The sequence below is a fragment of the Bos grunniens genome, chromosome 22 (assembly GCF_055505025.1).
Source record: "Bos grunniens cultivar Pamir isolate PY7600 chromosome 22, Bosgru_T2T1.0, whole genome shotgun sequence".
Classification (NCBI taxonomy): Eukaryota; Metazoa; Chordata; class Mammalia; order Artiodactyla; family Bovidae; genus Bos; species Bos grunniens.
In genome coordinates, this window is record NC_141186.1 from 29762288 (window position 1) to 29783480 (window position 21193).

General features: G+C 50.9%; 1 long non-coding RNA gene across 1 annotated transcript; it reads right to left on the reverse strand.

Moving 5' to 3' along the window:
• Window positions 1-1732: 1732 nt before the first annotated feature.
• On the reverse strand, window positions 1733-7973 carry LOC147348242 (uncharacterized). The gene is made up of 3 exons (XR_015151934.1): window positions 7727-7973; window positions 3135-3248; window positions 1733-2868 (listed from the first exon to the last, which is right to left on the reverse strand). It is a non-coding gene; the product is annotated as an uncharacterized LOC147348242 (long non-coding RNA).
• Window positions 7974-21193: the final 13220 nt, after the last annotated feature.

Consider the following 21193-nt stretch of genomic DNA (forward strand, 5'->3'; position numbering starts at 1 on the left):
ACCCAGAATGGGTCTGTCTCTCCTTCCATCCTTCAGAGTCCTACCAGTGTTAAAAGGAGGCTAGAGGGCAAAGGAGACTGTGGATACATTCTGTATGGAGCCGCCTCTCAGGGCATGGAGCCAGGTGGACTAACATGGCTGGTAGATCTAGAGGTCTCCAGCCCACTGATCCACCAATTAAAGGTCCTAGGCATTCCAGAGAACTGTGTTCCCCCAGTGGAGAGCTACAGCTCAGGGATCCAAAAGCTCCATTAAAGTTTGAGGGCTCTTTTATCAGTGTCTTTTCTCTAAGAAATGGTCTCTGGGTTTCTAGCCAGTGGCCCACAACTGTTCTTCCAGCTGTGACTGGCCCTCCCGGGCTTGGGAGGCCCTTTGTAGAAGCTGCTCATCTCTGGAGACCCCTGGGCTGGCTCAGGGCATTGGGAGTTGCACGAGGTGCTCTGGAATCAGACTGGTTTTTAAAATTTAAACTCTATTTAAACTCTGAGTCCCCGGGCTCAGAGCAACCTAGTTAAAAGCAAACCCTTAGACAACCAGAAAGGAAGGCATCTGGGCTGCCATCAAGTGTCCCACCCCCCTTCAGGATCTGATTTCATCCACACGACACAATATACCCAGACCTGACCCAGGTGGGAATGGAGGCACAAGAGGGCAAGAGACTTGTCCCAAGGTGCAGGGCTGGTGAGCGGCAGAGTGACTGGGGCTCCCCTGGCTGGCCCTGCCCCTCCCACACTGCTCTTCTCTTTCTCACAGGGATACAGGGTCTGGGGCAGCTACCTACTGGGCAGCCACTGCTCTGAATTTTCACCTCACCAGGTATTTGTTGTAGCCTCCCTTTCCCGAGGAGGCACAGGGATGTTGAAAGACTTGCTCAAGGCCATGGAACTAAGTGGCATCTCCAGAAGGGAGACCCAGGTCTCCTGATGCAAAGCCTTTCTTCTTCACCAGTTAGGCCTAGATCCAGCTGCTTCAGGGCACTGCAGATCCACAGCCTCTCAATGCGGGTGCCTCCTCTGGGCTTTCTCTGGCTTGAACTACAGTTTACTTGGCACCCAGAGAATTCAGCAAAGTCATAGAAATCACAGTAGAGAATAGTCATGAGTACTCTGAGTCAGGCAGAAGAAGGTGAATTCTTAAACCCTGTGGACCTCAGTTTTCTCACCTGTAAAATGGTCCTATAACTTTCATAGGTTGGATTCCCCCCAGAAGCTAACCTTGGGACAAGGATTCTAGCACAAGCTGTTTCTTGGGAAGGTGATCCAAGGAAACACTAGGAAGGATCTGGGGAGTGGGTGAGACAGGAAAGGAAGGCAGCCCACACCAGGTATGATATCAAGCAAATGACCATCCTGGGTGACCAGAGTTTCATCCTATTAGGATTAAGCCCAACTGGGAGCCAGTGAAGACCACACAGACTTCTCTCATTCAAAGAGCAGAGGAGCTGGGGTATTGATCCGCCAACTCATTCCTTATTGGCCAAGGTTGCTCTGGGGGGTGGGATTATTTATTCTCTGGCACTCCCAGCCTGCTGATGAGTGGGCAGAGGCAGCTGGAGTAGGAGGAAGCCTTCAGCAAAGTGACGCAGGGGTTGCAGATGATACCAACCAGAGCATCCTGTACCTAAGGGTGGAGATGGGGGCTCTGGTCTCTGATGCTGATGGCCTTGAATCATGAGGAGGCCATTAAAAAAAAAAAAAGCCTGTCACTTAGTAAGTGCTCATTTAATGGTGCCCATCATTATTCCTATCATCTTTATTGCCATGACCATTACTGTGACTGCTACCTACCGAGAGCAGATGGGGCAGCCCTGGAGAGCTTATTTGTCTCCCTCTGAGGATTTTTGCCATCAAAATGTTCTGCTTCAGCCAAGCATTTTATTTCCCCCAGGGACCATCCACTGGGAGAAAGCTCTGAGCTCCTGGCCCGGGCTTGAGAATTCGAGCCAGGTGTGTTTCCCAAGCACAGGAAAGAATTTGCCTTGTGGGAGGAAATTGGACCTGGCTAGGTTCACAGGGCTGGGCTCTGTTTTCTCCAACTCTTCAGAGAAAAGCAAAAAGTACCAGCCCTCTGCCTTCTGGAGCCAGGAGAGCCTGCTTCCCCTCCAGCTGGCAGCCGGTGCCATGCGTGCAGCCAGGACTGCGTGCAGCTGTCTCCTCCATGGGCCCCCTGCCCTCTTGGTTCCCTGAGGGCTCAGGGACAGAGAAGGGCCCTCTTTGAAGCTGTAAGAGGGTGGAGTTGCTTCCTCCAATTGCCCTCCTTCCTTCCTTTGTATTTTCTGTTGCTTCCTCTTCCGCCTCCACCCCCCTCCCACCACCCTGTCCCCAGCCCCCATTCTATATCCTTGTCACCCTTTCTCTCCTGGGCTCCTAGGGGAGGGGTGGTGTTTTGGTCAGGATTATCCCACATATTCCCCTTAGAAGCCCTGGCTGGATGTGGAGTGTGTTGAGGGAGGCTTTTCGCTCCTTCTCCCTTCTGGGTCTGTTCCCTCCTGTGTTGCTTTGATCTCCCACTGATGCCGACAAGTGGACCGGCCCACCCACTGATCCCATTCAGTCTGGTTGAAAAGCAGTGTTTTCGTGTTCTTGCGGCTGGACTGCTGTCCTTGCTGCCCGCAGCAGGAAGGGATGCTGGCTGGCATGGGAGCCTCCTGAGTCCTGCAAATTGAATGAGCTGGCAGTGCCGGCTGACTTGCTATTAGGGAGCTGACGGTTGATGTGTGGCTTTGCTGCTTACTGAGGGTTGGAGGCAGGGCAGGGTGTCGGATGGGGCAGCCGCAGGTGACGTAGGACAGGTCCTCAAGAAAATGCAGCAGTCTCTCTCACGAGGGATCTCTAAGGGCCACTGTCGAGAAGCAAAGTACCTGCTACTCTGGAGGAAACACAAATGAGAAACAGACCGGCAGAACACTTGGGGTCGACTTTTAAACACGTTGCTACCTGGCAGTGGGGTCTGGGATGAAACACCCAGTCCCGTGCCAGCATTTTCTGACAAAATTGATACCCTTCTTTGTTTGGGAGCCCATGGGATCAGCCCTTACTGCCTGAAAAGAACCCCCCAGACACAGTGGCTCATAACACTCAGTGGTTTGGTTCAGCTAGGCAATTTTTCAGTTTTGCCTGGACACACTCATGTACCTTTTATTAGCTGCTGGGCCGTCTGGGGGCTGTCTGTTCTAGGCTGGCCCAGCTGAGACAGTTGGTTTTCTCTCCACTGGTTTGCCATCCTCTGCTGGCTGGCTCTGGTGATGCCTGGAGTCGAAGAGAGAAAGGCAAAGTGCACATGGCCTCCTGATGCTGTGACCCACTCCAGTGACATTGTCGCTCTAGCTCTATTCATTTGGTCAGAGCCTGTCACAGGCTACCCAGATTCAAGGGGTGGAGAAACAAACTCCACCTCTCCGTGGGTGAGCCTGTAGAGTCATGTTGTAAAGAGGTGTGACTACAGGGAGGGAAATCATCTGCATCATTTTTGCCAACAATCTGCAGGACCCATGAAATAATAAATTCACAGTTGCTTTGGAGACCAGGAAGTCTGTCATAATGCAAAGAAAGAGGCAAAGGGATGAAACTCAGTTTAATCCTGCCCTGCAGCGGGATGTGTTATTGATATTTGTCTACACCATCTAGTCATTTTCTAGGCTCACGTGATGATGTTCGGCTTTCCTCATAGCTCAGTTGGTAAAGAATCTGCATGCAATGCAGGAGACCCTGGTTCGATTCCTGGGTTGGGAAGATCCACTGGAGAAGGGATAGGCCACCCACTCCAGTGTTCTTGGGTTTTCCTGGTGGCTCAGCTGGTAAAGAATCCACCTGCAATGCGGGAGACCTGGGTTCGATCTCTGGGTTAGAAAGATCCCCTGGAGAAAGGAAGGGCTACCCACTCCAGTATTCTGGCCTGGAGAATTCCTTGAACTATAGTCCATGGGGTCACAAAGAGTCGGACACAACTGAGTAATTTTCACTTTCATGATGGTGTTCTGGCTGAGCAGGAACCAGAATTTGAATGACCAGGCGAACAGACTTAGATGAGAACTCTTTTCCTGGGTGTCTGCTCACAATCTCTGAGAGATATAGGCCTCCTGTCTCATCCATCTTTGAGTTTGAATGTCCGGTACAGATGGGACTGGAAGATTTAGACAGCTCGGATGGTGGTACAGTTTCAAGGACCTTTATCATAGGGAATGGAGTCTAGTATGGGACCCCAAATGTCTCACAGAGCGTAGCATCAAAGGGAGGAGGCGATACGGTTCCTTTATAATGAATACCAGCACCTATCCTAGCTTGTGGTGGCATGTGTTTTTCTGGAATAAGGGAACCTTAGCTGTCACCCAAAGAGGAGCTATTGCCAAACTCTAAGGATTTGGAGACATAAACCACCTTGCTGTGAGACCCTTCCAAGTGACTAGCACCAAAGGCATTCCATTCATCTTGCTCATATGGTGGTGGGAATTGCTGGCCACCAGCAGCTGGTGTCAGTAGAGATTTGGGGCTGTGAGGACGGTGGATTTTCAGCCTCACCAGCACCAGCAGTGAGAAACCCAGTTTCACTGCAAAGGGGACAAAATCCCGAGGCTGCAAAATCCAGAATTGCCAGCACCATGGTCCCTGAGTCTCTCTCAGGGACACATACAAACAGTCTTGGAGCCCGAACTGGCCTCCAGAATGTCAGCCACTTGTCATTCCCACCAGCAGTCTACTAGACTGCCTATTTCTCTTCTGCTTTTGCAGCCCTGAACATGCTCAATTAAAACAAACAAACAAAAATACCCTGCCTGGTTTTAAGTGGATCCTCTTGATGCATACATGCTTAGAAGCTGAAGTGTCCAGAAGCCATTCAGACTGGGAAACAGTTTGGAAGACGAATGATGGCGGCCCCATTGTGGGACACTGCCAAACCACTGCCATCCTGCTCAGGAGGGTCCTCCAGTCTGCACACGCTTTCCTGCTCTGCAGGCAAGTCCTTCTGCCTTCCTGTCCAATTACCTGGCCCGACTACGAGGTCCTGTTCCCTCACCAAGGCCCGTCCAACCCCCGATCGGCTGATGACTCCGTGCAGAGCCTTCACCAGCAGGAGACTGCCTTGGCAGCCCTGCGCCCGCCCGTGGCCAGCCCAGAGGGGTGGCACCTCCCCGCCCTCACCGGCTGCCGGGGTTTGCTTTGTTTTTGTTTCTGTCGGCTCTGTTTCAGTGGAGCCTACAGATGTGGTCAGACCGGAGAGGAGTAGGGGGCGGGGGCCGCCAGCTAAGGGGGAGAATAAAAGAGCCAATCATTTCTGATATAATCTGATCTGACTAGAAGGTTCAGAAGGGGGGCCAGTGAGACAAGCCAGACTCAGGCTGGGCCCCTTCTGGCCTGTCTTCAGGGCCTGTGTCTCCATCCCACCCAGAGAGTGGGATGCCCCGCGGCCCTGGGAGCCCTGGAGAGTCTCAGCTAAGGAGCCCCACGCAGCCCTGCACGGCTCAGTCACAGCGGCCGCAATTCCCAGGCCAGGGCACGAGGGCCTGGCTCATTTGCCTGCTCTTCTTTGGGGCACTGGGGCCTGACTCAGCCCTGATGAGGGGAGACAGATAAGAGAGGGAAGAAGCCGGTTTGACAGAGAGCTGACTTCCCCTCGCCCAGACTTTTCACCTGTCGGGTAAAAAGGATCCCAATTAAGCACCTCAGCAAAGCGGACCCTGCAGCCCCACAGCCCGTTCTGTCTCCTGCCTGCCAGGGCGGTGGAGGCCACAGCAGGAGCCTGGGGGAGTGGCAGGGGCATGGTTGGGGGAGTCAGTCCCCAGGAGAGGCTGCCCCTCTCTGGGGTTTCCTGGCCTGTGGTCGGACCACTCAGAAAGCAGAGAGCCTTGGGACCCTTCTAGAACACGCAGGCGGCTCCTGATCTCTGGCTCCAGCAGGCTTTGGAGGAGAGACTGTGAAAGAGTCCAGAGGTCCCCTCCCTCTCTCAACGGCCAGCCTCCCCTTTCCTGCTCCTGCTGGCAGGCACCCACTCCTTCTGGGCTTCCCGTGGCTTTTCGGCAGGGAGGCACACAGGGCCCTGCCCCCGGCTGCATCTGCCAAATGCAAATAGTTGCTAAAGTTATTTAGTGTCCTCATGTCTCCTTTCTGTCACTGGTGTTCCCTAGGCAACCGCTGCTGGCATGCAATCAGCTTCTAGGGGCTCTGCGCTCAGGAACATGAAATGGCTCGTGCTCGCTCATGCTCGCTTCTCATTTGGGGGCGTCTCCAAGCGGAGTCAGCATTAAGTGTCCCCATCTCTTATTTGACAAGAGGGCACTGAGAGAAATCGGGTCTATTGGCCCCCAGAAGTTGAGGCAGTGGAGACTCCAGCTCCTTGGCTGAATCTCCTTGGGTGGGCATGAGAAGGGCTATGGAGACTGACCGCTTCATTTCTCCGGGGTCCTCCCACCAAAACCTCCCTGTAAGTGTGGCTGCAGCAACAGAGAAAGACAGGAAGCTCTCTTTTCTTCCTAAAGACTCTTTTCTTTGTTTTAATGCTTTATATATACATATAAGCATAGACTTCTGGCAAAACCTTAGGAAGCATGCTGCTGCTGCTGCTGCTAAGTTGCTTCAGTCGTGTCTGACTCTGTGCGACCCCACCATAGACGGCAGCCCACCAGGCTCCCCCGTCCCTAGGATTCTCCAGGCAAGAACACTGGAGTGGGTTGCCATTTCCTTCTCCAACGCATGAAAGTGAAAAGTGAAAGTGAAGTCGCTCAGTTGTGTCCGACTCTTAGTGACCCCATGGACTGCAGCCCACCAGGCTCCTCTGTCCCTGGGATTTCCCAGGCAAGAGTACCGGAGTGGGGTGCCATCACCTTCTCCATTAGGAAGCATAGATATGTATAAAAAAAGCGGGAAAATTCTACCCCAATGACCCATCATCTCATCCTGCAGAGATAGTGACTGTTAACATTTTAGATAGACATAGAACTGTATAAAGGTTTTAAAATAAAAGCAAGATACAAAAACTGTACCTTGAAATTGTGTGAGAAAGGCACTATGGTACCAACCTCCTTCCTTGTCAGTCACATGTGCCCACCTTGTGTCAGGCACCTGCTGCTGTGTACCAACTAACCCCCAAGCTCTGTGGTTTTACACAGTGGTGCTCAAACTTTTTAGGTCCCAGGGCATTTTTAAATATTTGAAATCACTAAAGACCTCACAGAGCTTTTGTTTATGTCAGCTCTATCGATCAGTGTTTCCTATATTGGAAATTAAAACCAAGAACATTTTGAAAGCAAGCATACATAAGCATATATTGTGGTGCTCAGACGCTCAGTCATGTCCACTCCAACTTTTTGCAACCCCATGGACTGTAGCCCACCAGGCTCCTCTGTCCATGGAATTTTCTAGGCAAGAATACTGGAGTGCGTTTCCATTTCCACCTCCAGGGGATCTTCCCAACCCAGGGATCGAACCCATGTTTCTTATGTCTCCTGCACTGGCAGGCAGACTCTTTACCACTAATGCCACCTAGGAAGCCCCCAAGCATACATCCTACTTGCTATCAAAGTGATGATGTCATCACATGTCATGGGTCCTCTGGGAAAGTCCTCTGTACACTCATGAGAGGATGACATTGAAAGGGCAAAGAAGGTCTTTCTGGTGTCAGAAAAAGAGTTCTGACCTTGTAGACTCTCTCATAGGATCTCAGAGTCACTCTTGAGGTACCCCTGCCCTGGACCTCACTTTAAGGAATGCTGGATTTAAAAATCAGTACTTACTGTTGCTTACAAGTCTGCAGGTCAACTGGATGGATCTTCAGGGCTTAAATGGGCTTGCCCGATCTGTCTGCCATCAGCTGGGGCTGGCAGGGCTGGGGGGTGGCCCTCTTGATCTTGGTCAGACTCTCTTGTGTTTGAGGGTCACCTGCTTTGAGGCTGGTCTGGGATGGCTTTAGCTGAGACAACTGGGCTCTCTGTCATGCAGTTGCTCATGCTCCAACAGGCTAGCCTGGGCATGTGCACAGGAGGGGACAGGATCCTGAGAGCCAGAGATGCAGAGAGAGCGTCAAGCAGGAAGATGTGGTTACCAACCCCAGGGGAGGATTCCCACTGTATGGAGGATAGCAAAGATCATAACAACATCAAGTGCCAGAAGTCAGAGCCCACAGATGTGGTCCGCTGTGTGCTTTAGAGGTTAGGAGTTGCCAAGGAGGACTCTGCACACAAGGCGCTGGTTGGAGCAATGCTTTACTCACAGATGGGCAAAGAAATGCAGCAAGCTCAGCATCTCCAGTGTCTCATGGCCATGAGTCCCTCCTGCTAGCCACAGCAGGGGGATGGGATGGGCTGCATGCACCTCTCTAGTGCTATAGGCAAAGACCCCTGATCCCTTCCCACCAGATATACTGGGTGCCTGGCCAGGTGCCAAATGCAGCACATGGTTTGGTAGTTCCCATTATGGCTGCTTGCCCAACAGTGAGGGAGGGGTAGAGAGGGAGAGAGGGAAGAAGGGAGGGAGAGAGGAGAGCTCAAGTTCTCATAAGACCTAAGCTCAGTGCAGAACAGATGCACCGTCACTTTGTACTCTGTCGACCGAAGTGAGTTGCATTGGTGGCCAGGAGGGTCCAGAAGAGACCCCTTCCCTTGGTGACAGTTGCTGCAGAGTCATGTCGCCAAGGGCATGAACAGAGGAGCACAACTGTGGCTATTTTTGCCATCTCTCTATGCATACTTCCTTTCTGTTTAATGGCTGCATCATTTTCCATTGAGCAGACAATACTTATAATTTACTCCAGCCCCAACTGCTGGACGTTGAGGTTCATTTTCATTTTCTCCTAATATAAATGAGGCCGGAACAAGCATCCCTCTGTATTTGTCTGACTCTTTCCTTAGGACAAATTCCTAGAAAGGAAATTGCTGCAATAAAAGTTCTGAGCATTGTTAAATTTCTCATGCCTACCGCCAAATTTCTCTCTAGAGAGTTCCCACTGGTTTATGCTCCCACCAGCAAGGAAGATGGCGTCTGCCTATTGAGAGACTATTTCTGCTGGGGTGTCTGTGTAGGGGAGATGACTTGTTAAGCACGGTTCTCTGTACTTCGTGTAGACAAGGTCTGAGGTTGTCAGCAACTGTCTCGGCTGAGTAGAGAGCTACTCACAGCCTTTCTCCACAGAAGTGACCATGTCTTGAAGATGATGCTGTGAGGGGCATGATACTCTGTTCAGTGACTGCTGATTCTGATTTTACCTAAGGGCGCTGCTTTCCTGTCTAGCTTCTCACTGGCCTTGATTACTTACTCATTAGAGAATCAAGATGCGCTTCTTCCCAAGAGAAAAGGAACGAGTTCTTTTAGGCTGTCAAGAGCAGTGTCACGGGCTGTCTCTCAGGAATGGAGTCCTGAGCTCTCAGGGGAAACAAGCCAATCCTGGTTGCCAGTGGCTGAGGCTCTGAATATGGATCAGGTGACTCCTCCCCAGCGAGCCTCACCTCCTTTCTGCATTGTGCTCCCCTATGTCCTCCTTGTGTTCCTGGGTCAGTAATCAAGTTGCTGAGTCCACAGGCCCTGTATGTGTTTTTGTTTTATTTCTTACTAATTCCACAGGTGCCTCCTTGACTCTATGTTTCTGCCAAGCTGTGTTTCCTACGGTTTCCAGAAGAATCTGTAATGAATGACCCCAGCTTCTGGGTTTCTGCTTCTATTGTTCCCTCTGTCAGAATTTCTGTTCCCATCTCTGTCCATCCCATTTTTCATCCAGCCAATTCATAAGTATTCTTCCAAATTCAGCCTAAGAGAATTTGAATGGTCCGCCTTTGCATCTGGGTTGATGTTCCAGGCCTTGAACTGATGCCTCTAGTGAAGTAGCTCAGGCTGAGCTGGGGGAGCCCTGACTCTCACTGTTTCCTAGCTGTGTGAAATTTGGCAAGTTAACTGACCTCTCTGAGCTTCAGTTTTTCTCTTCTCTAAAATGAGGTTTCCTGTTTGGCTTGTATATGATTCTTGGTTGCTTTGAAGATCAGATGAATTCATAGAAGTCATCATCATTTAAATTGCTACAAATGCAATGTACTATTGTTATTAAAAAAAAAAAAACAAGTCCTACTTTGGGTTTCTCTAAAAAAGCAGAGGGCTTCCCAGGTGGCACTGGTGGTAAAGAATCCACCTGCCAATGCATGAGACCTAAGACACCTGGATTCAATCCCTGGGTTGGGAAGGTCCCCTGGAGGAGAGCACAGCAACCCACTTCAGTATCCTTGCCCGGGAAATCTCGTGGACAGAAGAGCCTGGTGGGCTATAGTCTGTAGGGTCACAAAGAGTTGGACAGGACTAAATCAACTGAGCTAAGAGCTTGTGTGCAGATAGTGTATTTTGATGATGTGGTTCTTGGGAAAGGGTGTGGGTGGGGGGCTGTAGACTTCAGCAGGGAAGGCTGGTAGGCCAGAATGCCTTGAAGAGGCCCCTGCTGTGGGCACGTGATCTCCGGGGAGCAGATGAGAGCGCCTCAGTGTGGTCCACTCATGACAGAAGGGAGTATCTGTTCCCACGTTGGCTAAGGTTGCTCCTGGGGGCAGCACTTAAACGTGCCTGGGGCCCCATGGCAGAGTTGCAGTGGAGGCTTCCAGTAAACAGCAGCCCCCCCGTGTGCTGAAGTGAGGCACCCTTGCTTCAGGTGTTCAAGGTCCAAGTGTCTGACAGGACAGAAAGGTGGATGAAAAGAATCGGAGACACCAAGTAAAAAATGTCTCACCCAGCCCCAAAGGCTGTCTCTGTCATCTGTGAATCCCCACTTGTGAGCGTGGTGCCTGGCACAGAGCAGACAGTAAACCAATGAGAAATGAGAAAATGTTCCTGCTGAACTTGTTCACGGCCATCAGCTTCTGATCAGAGTGGCCAGAGGCTCTTATCCATGGTGCTTTTATACCTCTCTGGAGCCTGGAGGGAGAAGATTCTCTGATCATTGAGCGAGGCTGGTGGAGCTAATGACAATAAAGGGCTGGGTTAGATGAGCCTTTTCCAAATTCATCCTCCAGGGACCTTGTGGGGAAAATTGCAGGGATGGATGGGGTGGCTTGTGCATATCAGGAAATAGTCTCACTACCTAATTCCTGAGAATCATCTGAAACAACAGCCATCAGCATTTGCAAAGCACAGACATTTGCCAGAGTGAATTCCCCCAAATTGGAGCTCCTCCTCACCTCTTCATCCAGGGCAGTTCCACTTTCACCTCTTTGCTATTTTGAGTTTGTCTCAGTTGGGATTTGGAGAAGGCAATGGCAACCCACTCCAGTACTCTCGCCTGGAAAATCCCATGGATGGAGGAGCCTGGAAGGTTGCAGTCCATGGGGTTGTGAAGAGTCGGACACGACTGAGCGACTTCACTTTGACTTTTCACTTTCATACACTGGAGAAGGAAATGGCAACCCACTCCAGTGTTCTTGCCTGGAGAATCCCAGGGATGGCGGAGCCTGGTGGGCTGCCATCTATGGGGTCGCACAGAGTTGGACACAACTGAAGCGACTTAGCAGCAGCAGCAGCAGCAGCAGCAGTTGGGATTTGGGTGCAAGCAACAGAAACCAACTTCTCTTAACTAAAGAGCAAAGAAATTTATTGGAAGCATATGCAAACCCTAGATCTGTGGGCAAAGTCATTTGGGAAATAGAATTGAGCAAAGTAAAATAGGGCTATGTATTGCAGAACTTTTCAAAATCTTTAGTGTGCCAATGCAATTCTCAGAGGGGATATACAGTTTGTAAAGCTTTCTGAACGTATTTCTTGGATTCCAAAATGTGCTGATTGTAAGATGGATCAGCAGTTTAATAACAGATTTCTAGGATTCAAAACCAAAAAGGCAAACTATCACATCGGGCATACAAATGGATTTGAAGAAGCAACCTGCTTTCAGAACCCTGTTTATTTGTTTGAAGGCAACACATAAGTTCTCACTGTACCAGGTACCACTTTAAGAGGTTTTATGTAAGTTAATCCTACCTTTTGAGGTTGGTATAGGGCTCAGAAGGGCTTGAGGATGTGCTGCTCTTACTGCTAGGGGTGGGATTGGCTGAGGGCCCCTGTCACTGAACTCTGAATCCATCTCTGTATTGGGCAGAGACCTCACTTTGTACGAGCTGTTGCCTCCAGTGACCCAGCACATCAGGGGTATAGAGACAGGCCCTTTCCTGGGTGATGCGTGATTCCTCACAGTTGATGGGGACTTAGGAACTCCTTAAAACTTTGCCAAAACGTTCTTAGAATGGCCCTGCAATCTGAGGTCTTTTCTTTCTTTCCTCTCTCTTTTTTTTTTTTTGCAGGAATTCAGTCTGCTTGGAGGTTTCACAGCATTTCTAGCCTCCTACAGCCTCTTCCCACACTCTCACAGCTGTTTCCCTCATACACATCTCATCTTGGCATCTGCTTCTTGCAGAACCTCACTGAACACAGTTGGATCATTTGCTTCATTCTCCGTTTGTGGCTGGGAAAGCTGAGGCTCAGAGTGGTTAAGTTACTTGACTGAGGTCACACAGCTAGAAGGAGGAAGAACTGATCATCAAACCCAGCTTGTCAATTTTCAGAGTGCATGCTTGTAACCACTTCATCACACAACTTCTCATTTCATTCTTTTAAAAATCTTTATTCATTTATTTGGCTGTGCCAGGTCTTAGTTGCAGCATATGGGATCTTTAGTTCTAGTATATGAACTCTTAGTTGAAGCATGTAGAATCTAGTTCCCTGACCAGGGATTGAACCTTGCCCCCCTGCACTGGGAGTGCAGGGTCTTAGCTACCAGACCACCAGGGAAGTCCCTCTCATTTCATTATAATATGTGAAAAATAAGAAAGCGCATCAGAAGTATCTAGAAAGTGAGATATTGGATAACAAGATTTTTTTTTTTTGTACAGCATCTTGTAGGACAAGGATTCAAGGAGCTGTGCCCTGGGAAAGGCTGGCACACTGCTTTGCAACACGCATCTGTTGGTAGGGACCAGTTCTCATCAACAGACAGGAAGGACGCAGGTGAGGAGGAGCCCTCCACGACTGTCCTGTGCGCCTGTCGACTGTGGCCTTAGAGAAGTGTAGGAAAGACCCTGTCACGCACTTGATCTTTGCGTGGGTCCTTAGCTTAATTTTGCCATCTACATGTCTTTTAGATTCTAGAGAGCCTGCCACTGTGCTGTGGTAGGAAGGCTGCTGCCTCGGGGGCCAGATGGCCTGAGTTTCCAGCCATCACCAAGCAGTGCCAGGGCCCTGGCAAATCAATGAGTTTCTCTCCCATTGCTTCCCTCATTTGTACAAAAGTGATGGGATGAGATGGAGGCTTTTCAAACAGTGCCCTTTCAGGCCTCAGAGGCCCTTTGGAGAAAACACAGAAGCCACTGTGAGCAAGCGCAGGAGGGAGGCGCCCTTGCCCAGCCTCCTCCATTTCAACAGCGAGTCTCCACTTTTATCCACTTTAAATATTGGGATGCGGTGAGGATCTGTAGGCATTAAGCATCAGAAAGCTGAGTCTCCTAGCCAAAGAGAAAGAAAAATGCATTAAGAGGATCTTAGAGCCAGGGATAGTTATTCAAAGACTCAGTAAGAGGCTGGAGGACCAGGCTTGGGATTGGGATGATAACTGAGAGAGTTTGAGAAGGCTTTCCACCATGAGGAAGACTGCCTTCCCATCAATATGCCTGCCCTAGGTTTCTTGTTCAAGACTGACTCCAGAAAGAAGATGTCCAGTTGACTAGGCCAGCTTCTAAGACAGAAAGGAAAGACCTTGTCTCTCAGAATTCCAAACTGGGCAGGGGTCACTTAAGAGTCTTTCCAGCCAAGATGTCACAAATCGGCACAAAGTATTTCTCAAGACGTAAAGAAAGTTCTTTAAGGAGCAGGACTGAATACCAAATACCCTCTGTATGCGTGAGGTTTTGCTTGCAGAAGAGTTCCACCATTAATCCATGTGAAAGGCACTGGCTAAGAGCCGTTCCTGCATGACACTCTGAGCTGTTCATCCCACCCAGCCGTCTGGGTTTCAGTTGGGAGAGGAGGGAGCAGAAACTCTCTTGTTTTTGGCCACAGAACTGCCACACATGCCCCTGAAAACCTCACCACTCCTGCCAGCTGGTGGGGAGAGGGCAGGAGAGCAACTGTCTGGGCTCAGGTTTCCCCAAGAAAGAAGAACTAGAGACTGAAGGCTTGCATGCAGGTAGTTTAATTTGGGGATTGACCCCAAATCAGTCAGGGTCAGGGGATGAGGGAATGTAGGGGTACGTTACTGAGGCAGTCATCATTGCGGACCATTGACTGGCAAGGGTCCTCTGAGGAGTCATGTAGAACAGCACCCAGAATTGTCGAGCTGCAGTACAGAAGAGGGAAGTGCTGCCAGCCTGACTTTGGTGCCTTTCATTCGAGGGTCAAATTGCCTCTGGTGCGTGGGCAGGTTTGTGCTTCCCAGTCTGGTGAACAGCCGAATGGCTGGGCGGGTTCCCATACAACGTGGCAGCTGGGACTCCCCAGGGGTGGAAAGTGGAGAAGAGGGGCTGCTGCTGAGGTCAGATGTGGTCAGGTCCACCTGGGCCCAGGTGATTGCTGTAGCATCAGCTGGAGGCACAGGTGGCCGGGAAGGATGTGGGGCAAATGCGGGGCAGGGCACAGGAGGTGTCCCATACCAAACTCCTTGGCACTTGCCTGAGCGGCATCTCCCTGAGGCCGATGTGCACACAAAGTACCTGATGTCAGGGTAGCCTGGGGCTCACCCAGCGGGGTCTGCACACTGGCAGGTGGGGGCTCTGGCCCATGAGGAAGGTGCCACCTTTGGCTGCACAGCAGAGTGCTTCTCGCTGTTCAGTGGCAGATGTGTCCCTGGGGACCTCACACTGCTTTCCCAGCACCTTTACATTCTTCAAAAGGCAGCAAGTTTGCAGAATGTACTCAGAGGATGAAATTTGCATCCTGCTCCCCGTTCAAGCAAGCTCTGCCCCACGGGGGAAGGTCAACAGGCTCTGCCCCAGCGGGGAAGATCAGTGCTCTCCAGCAGGGGCCTGCCATCCTCAGGGACAGTGTTGGGGGTAGGCGCCGGCCGGGCTGGGTTCCTGGTTTTGGCTCCAACTGCTGAGAGCAGGGGAGGAGGTTGAGCTTGGCACCTGGTTTGGAGCCCCGTCAAACTGTCCAAAGCTCGCGGGAGAGGAGGGTCCCGGGAGCTTTGTTGCTTGAACTCAGTGGTGTTTAGAGACTCCAAATGGCTTCACTGGAGGCCTGAGTTATTTTTATAGGTTTTTATTTTTAAAGTCCACTGGCCTCTGGCTCTCCTCCGAGTGGAGACAAGAAGGAGGTCAGCCTCTCTTCTGGCACAACCACTCCAGCTGAAGTCTGGCATTTTTACCCTCGATGGGAGAGATTGCTATCAGTACAATTCTGCTTTCAGTGATATTAATAATCATTCCACTTACCAATATTTATCAGGTCCAACAACAGGCACTGTGCTAAGAGCTTAATGTCCCTTCTTTCATGTCACCCTATTTAACTCTGCATCCTTCAGATCTTCATTGTCCCTTCCGTGGGGACATCTGCTTCGACTCTCCTGTGCTCCCCACCCCTCCATCATAGGCTCTCATCACACCACACACTTTCCCTTTGAGGCCTTATCTCCATTGACATTTTGCTTTTACTTGTGTCATGCGTGTATGCTTGCTAAGTCATTTTAGTCCTGTCTAACTCTTTGTGACCCCATGGACTGTGGCCTGCCAGGCTCCTCTGTCCACGGGATTCTCCAGGCAAGAATACTGGAGTGGGTTGCCATGCCCTCCTCCAGGGGATCTTCCTGACACAGGGGTCAAACCTGCATCTCCTGCGGCTCCTACGTTGCAGGTAGATTCCTCACCACTGAACCACCAGGGAAGCCTTATATTTGTGTAACTTTTCTGTAAATGTCTGTTTCCTATGCTGGAAAGAGACCTCGATGCAACCTGCTGCTCACTTCCATCCCCCCACTCTGAGCACAGTGCTCAGTCCATAGTGGACACTCAGTAGGAGTGAATGAAGAACGATTGAGTAGCCTTACCAGAGCCCTGCAACGTGGATTTTACCCTGAGGCTCAGAGAGGCTCAACGCTGGCTCAGGGTCACACAGCTAGTGAAGGGAGAGGCAGGATTCAAATGTGGGGCCGTCTGGCTTCAAGAACGGACCTTCAGCATCACGCCCTGCTGCCTTCGTGTCCAGGTGCATTTTTTCTCTTCCCCTGCCGTATCCCTCCTGTGAAGGGCAGACGGGTCCTGTCCCTCTCTTCGGCCCTCTTGTTTCACCTTCTGGCCCCTCTCCCCTAGGGGCCTGGCACTCAGCCCTGTGCCCCTCCAGCTGTGAGTCCTGCCCTCTGCAAATGCCTTCCATAACGCTCGGCGGGCTCCTGGCTGCCAGCGTGGGTGCCCATCTGCTGAGATGGCGTGGTGCCCGCTCACAAGATGGCATGCTATTTTTACCCCACTTAGATGCCAAGCCAGCCAGATGTTTTTCAGCAGCACAGGGAAGCTGAGCATTGCTGGGGTATGGAAGGAGGCTTCCAGATGTCAGCTCCTTGGGGGGCTCTGGGACCTGGCAGAGGAAAGGCTGTGCCTTGGGAGTGGACACTCCCAGGAAGTTTCCCATTCCTGGTACTGTCTGCAGCCCCGGCAGCACGTGACACCCTGGCTGCTGGCTAAGGGCACGTGCCGGGGCTCAGATAGGTCTGCCCCAGGGAGGAAGTGCCCTGGGTCAGCATTCCCAGGCCTTATCTCAGGCTGGGGCCCAGCTTAGTGATGGCTGGAGTGCTTCCCTTCCACAGCTAACTGGCTGCCTGGAAAATTCCAGGTTTGGCTGGCTGCTTTGAGGGACTGGCCAGATCAGGCCAAGTCCAGACAGTTGTGAGCATCAGCTTTCCCTCGGCACAGATGGATCCAGTGGTCTGGCGATGTTAAGCCCTGCTCTCTCCTTCCTGTGAGGGGTTGGCCCTCAGTTGTGGTATAGCCCCCACACAACAGCCAATTAGAGACAGGGTGTGTGGGTCTGACCCCGCTAGCTCGGCTCCCTGTTCTCCGAGCTTCTCCAGTCCTCACCTGTGACACCTTGAGCAGGTCCCAAACTCCCTGAGCCTCAGTGACCTCACCCGGGAAACCTCCAAGACCCCTCCCCTAGCTCTGGGGGCCAGTGGTGCCAACTGTCTGTAGTGACCTCTTCCCAGGACCAGCCATTCTCAGAGCTGCAGCCAAAGAGCAAACTGTAATTCCTCAGAGAGGCACGCAAGTCTCACACTCAGACACGAAGCCCATTTTCTCGCCCTTGGGGACTATTTCCGAACCTTCAGACCACCTATGAGAGGTTGCCCCCCAGTTCATGTTTCTGGACAAAAGACCTCATGCTCCATGAAGGGCTGGGGTTCACCTGCAAGGAGATGCAATGTTTGCAATGGTGGCAACCGAGCTGAGAAAACCAGACCTCGGGAGGGGTCCTCGCACCTGATTGACTCGCCTGGCAGCCCTGAGCCTGAGAGATGTCTGCCCTGTTGGGCCCCAGGTGGGGGCTGCTCACACTAGAATGTGCATTTCAGGCACCTGCAGATCTTCTTAAAAGGCAGATTCTGATGGTAAGTCTGGAGTGGGCCTCCAGAGTTTGTGAGGTAGGCAGAGGAATGGCCCCTCAAAGACGTCCACGTCCAAATCCCTGGAATCGGTGGATATGCAAGTGACCTGGCAGAGGTGAATCAGGGTGGTGGATGGAATTAAGGCTGCTCATCAGCTGACCTAGAGATATGAGAATACTCTAGATCAGCAGTCCCCAACCTTTTTGGCCCCAGGGACTGGTTTCATGGAAGACAATTTTCCCATGGACCAGGGCGGGGGAGGAGGTACTTTTGGGATGATTCAAGGGCATTCAATTTATTTTGCACTTTATTTCTATTATTATTACATCAACTCCACCTCAGATCATCAGGCATTAGATTCCAGGGATCAGGGACCCCTGTTCTGGAATATGTGAGTGGGCCCAATGACATGACATTCCTGTGTGTATGCTGAGTCGCTTCAGTTGTGTCCAGCTCTTTAAGACCCCATGGACTATAGCCCTCCAGGCTCCTCTGTCCATGGAATTCTCCAGGCAAGAGTACTAGAGTGGGTTGCCATTTCCTTCTCCAGAGGATCTTCTCAACCTAGGGGTTGAATCTATGTCTCTGGTATTGCAGGCAGATTCTTTACCAGCTGAGCTGCCAGAGAAGCAATGATATCACAAGGGCCTTTAAATGTGAAGGGGCCGGGTAGAAGCAGAGGTGAGAGTGGGGAAACGTCAGAAGGAACCAATGTGCTGTTTCTGGCCTTGGAAACATTATGTGGGAAGCCATGGCCCAAGGACTGTGGGCAGCCCTGGAAGGTGGAGAATAAAAGCCTGGAGGCTCCAGAAGCAATACCGCCTCACCAGCAGCTTGGTTTTCACCCATGAGATCTTCAGACTCCTGACCTCCAGAACAGTAAGGCAATATCTTTGTCTTGCTTTGGGCTACTTAGTTCATGGTAATTTGTTACAGTAGCAAGAGGACTTGGATGTGGGAGAGAGCTGTTTGCTGGCTTCCATGGAAGCTTCTCATAACCTTGTTTGGTCTCTTTCCCGTGTTCCTCCCTAGACAGAGATTATTTGAGGTCCCTTGGGTGTCTCTTGACCTCTTGATGTGTTCCAAGTCAGGGGGTTTCCTGGTTTGTGGACTACAGCTCCCCCCAAGAGAGAGCTGGGGGCATTACTGTAAGGCCCCGATACCCTTGTGGGTGCTGTCTGGCACTCAAATACGTGAGGCCACATGCAAATCACATTTCTCAGATATTATGCAGCTGCCATAAATAGGCCAGTATTGGAGGGAGGTGATTTGGAAAAGAGGCTTGGCCCTCTGGTTCAAATCTGAACTCTCTCGGGACCCGTGTGTCCCTATGTGATCTGGCCCCTCCCTCCTCCTCCAATCCTACCTTGCTCATTTCTCCGCATCACATGGTAAGTAAGCTCCAGTCTTTGTTGCCTCAGTATCTCCCTGCTCATGTCAAAAGTTACCTTCTTGGGGGGCCCCCTCCCTCATGCCCTGAGCATGCCCACCTGTTACCCTTTCTTATGGCTCCAGCGTGTTTTTCTTTTAGTGTTGTTAACAGTTTGTAGCTACATATTTATTAGAAGCATTGGTTTATTTATTACCTATCTTTCCGTCTGCATTGAGTTCAGCACGGGCAGGGCCAGGGGAGTTTGGGTTCGCTTGTATCCTGTGCTCTCACACATGGTGTGCTTAATACACGTTTGACTAATAGATGCATGGATGTACCTGTAGCCCCCCATGACAATTGCACAGTGTGTCCACTTTCCTCAATGATCCGAGGCTCAAACTCAGGGTTACCCCCATCTCCTGGAACACTGGTCCCCGAGCCCCCCCTGTGAAACTGGAGCCCCATGACCAACTACCCTGGTCCCTGTTTTCCTTCATGTCTCCTTTTCCCTTTTCCATTTCTCCTCCCCATCCCCACGGTTCATCTCTGCCTCAAGGAGAATGAGCTTTGCTACTCTCCTCTGTGTGACTGGTTGTCTCCTAATGGAAAAAAAAAAAAAAAGCTGTAGGCTTGGTGCCTGGCATCCTTTCTTCCATTTTAATCTCAAGTCAGTAGGGCTTTTGTATGGCATGAAGCTGAATACTAGTATTTACTTTTGTTTTATCCCAGAGCTTGCCTGGCTTGTGTGAGTCCTGGCAGCTGCTAGAAATATTCTGCTTCTGGTCTTGCATCTCATCCTGGCGGGGGAGGCCTGGGCTGAGAACACAGGAGCTGACTTCCATTGTAACAGGCAGGAACCGCAAGGATCAGCCCCATGTGGACAGAGTGTTACGAGTGGGAGACGTGCCTCAAGCTACCAGGGAGCAGAGGTCCCTGGAGAAGTCTGGGGCAGAGATGGCCCTGTCCTTTGGGGCTGATGTGAGCACAGTGGGGTCTGGAGGTGGGAGATGGGCAAGATCCAGCCTCTGGGAACCAGGTTGACTGCTGGCTTGGGTTTGCTCTTTATACCCTGTTATCCACATTTCACGCCATGAGTGGGAATAGCTGAACATCTCAAATCCTTATAGATGAAGAAACTGAAACTCAGGGAGGTTAAGTAACTAATTCAAGGTCATACATTCAGACCATGAATCCCAGTCTGACTGACTGTGGATCTTTCGTACTCCTATTGCCTGTGCTTCCTCCTGTGCACTTGAAGATGTCCTACTATGCTCTCCAGGTGTTTGTTCATGTCAGTTCCTTCAGAGGGATGCTTTGTCTGGCTTGGGGCTCCTGGAGGAGGCACCCTATATGGATGTGTGTGCAGAGGGCTGAATAGTGGACATTTGAGCACTACCTTCTCAGTGTCCATTCCTCCTGCTTCCAGTAATAATGCCTGGTTTGGGGAGGAACGAGGGGCAGGAATGGGCTTCCCTGGTGGCTCAGAAGGTAAAGAATCTGCCTGCAATGCAGAAGACCTAGGTTTCATTCCTGGGTCAGGCAGATCGCCTGGAGAAGGGAATGACTATCCACTCCAGTATTCTTGCCTGAAGAATTTCATGGACAGAGGAGCCTGTTGGGTAGTCTGTTGGGTCACAAAGAATTGGACATGACTGAGTGACTAACACACACTCGGGGGCAGGGATAAGCCACTTATTACTAATTCTCAGTCCTTATTGTTTATAGATCCTAAACATAGCTCCAAGCATGGAATATTGGGCCCAAGCCTAAGCTGGTCCATGCATCCCATGCTTCTGATCACAGGTCAAGGTGGTCACATGTCCTAAGCAGATTTAATCACAATAGAACTAAAAACTTTTGAGAGGGTATCAGAAAAGTTTTGGGCTCTATCTAGCTGGATTTGGACTTTGTGGAGTTGAGGTTGGTACCATGGTAACCATATTGTCACCACGAGGGGAGAGTCTGGAGTGTAAGGCTAAAGTGGAGGATGGCTAGAAATTGAGTCTCCAAATCATGGTTTGATCATTGATCCAGCTGTACCTGAAGCTAATCCTACCTATATGAACCAGTAAATTCCCTTTTTGTTTGTTTAAGCCTGAGTCATTTTTTCCTGTCACTTGTAATGGTGACAGCCCTAGCCGATGTAAGTAAGGTAGGGGTGGCCACACAGTGCCAGCTGGGAAAAGAAGTGCAAAGAGAAACATGTCGTGAGCCTGAAAGTGTGGGAGCGAGAACGTCTCTGTATCTCAGTAAGTTCATGATATGTATCCAACTGGAAAAAGACTA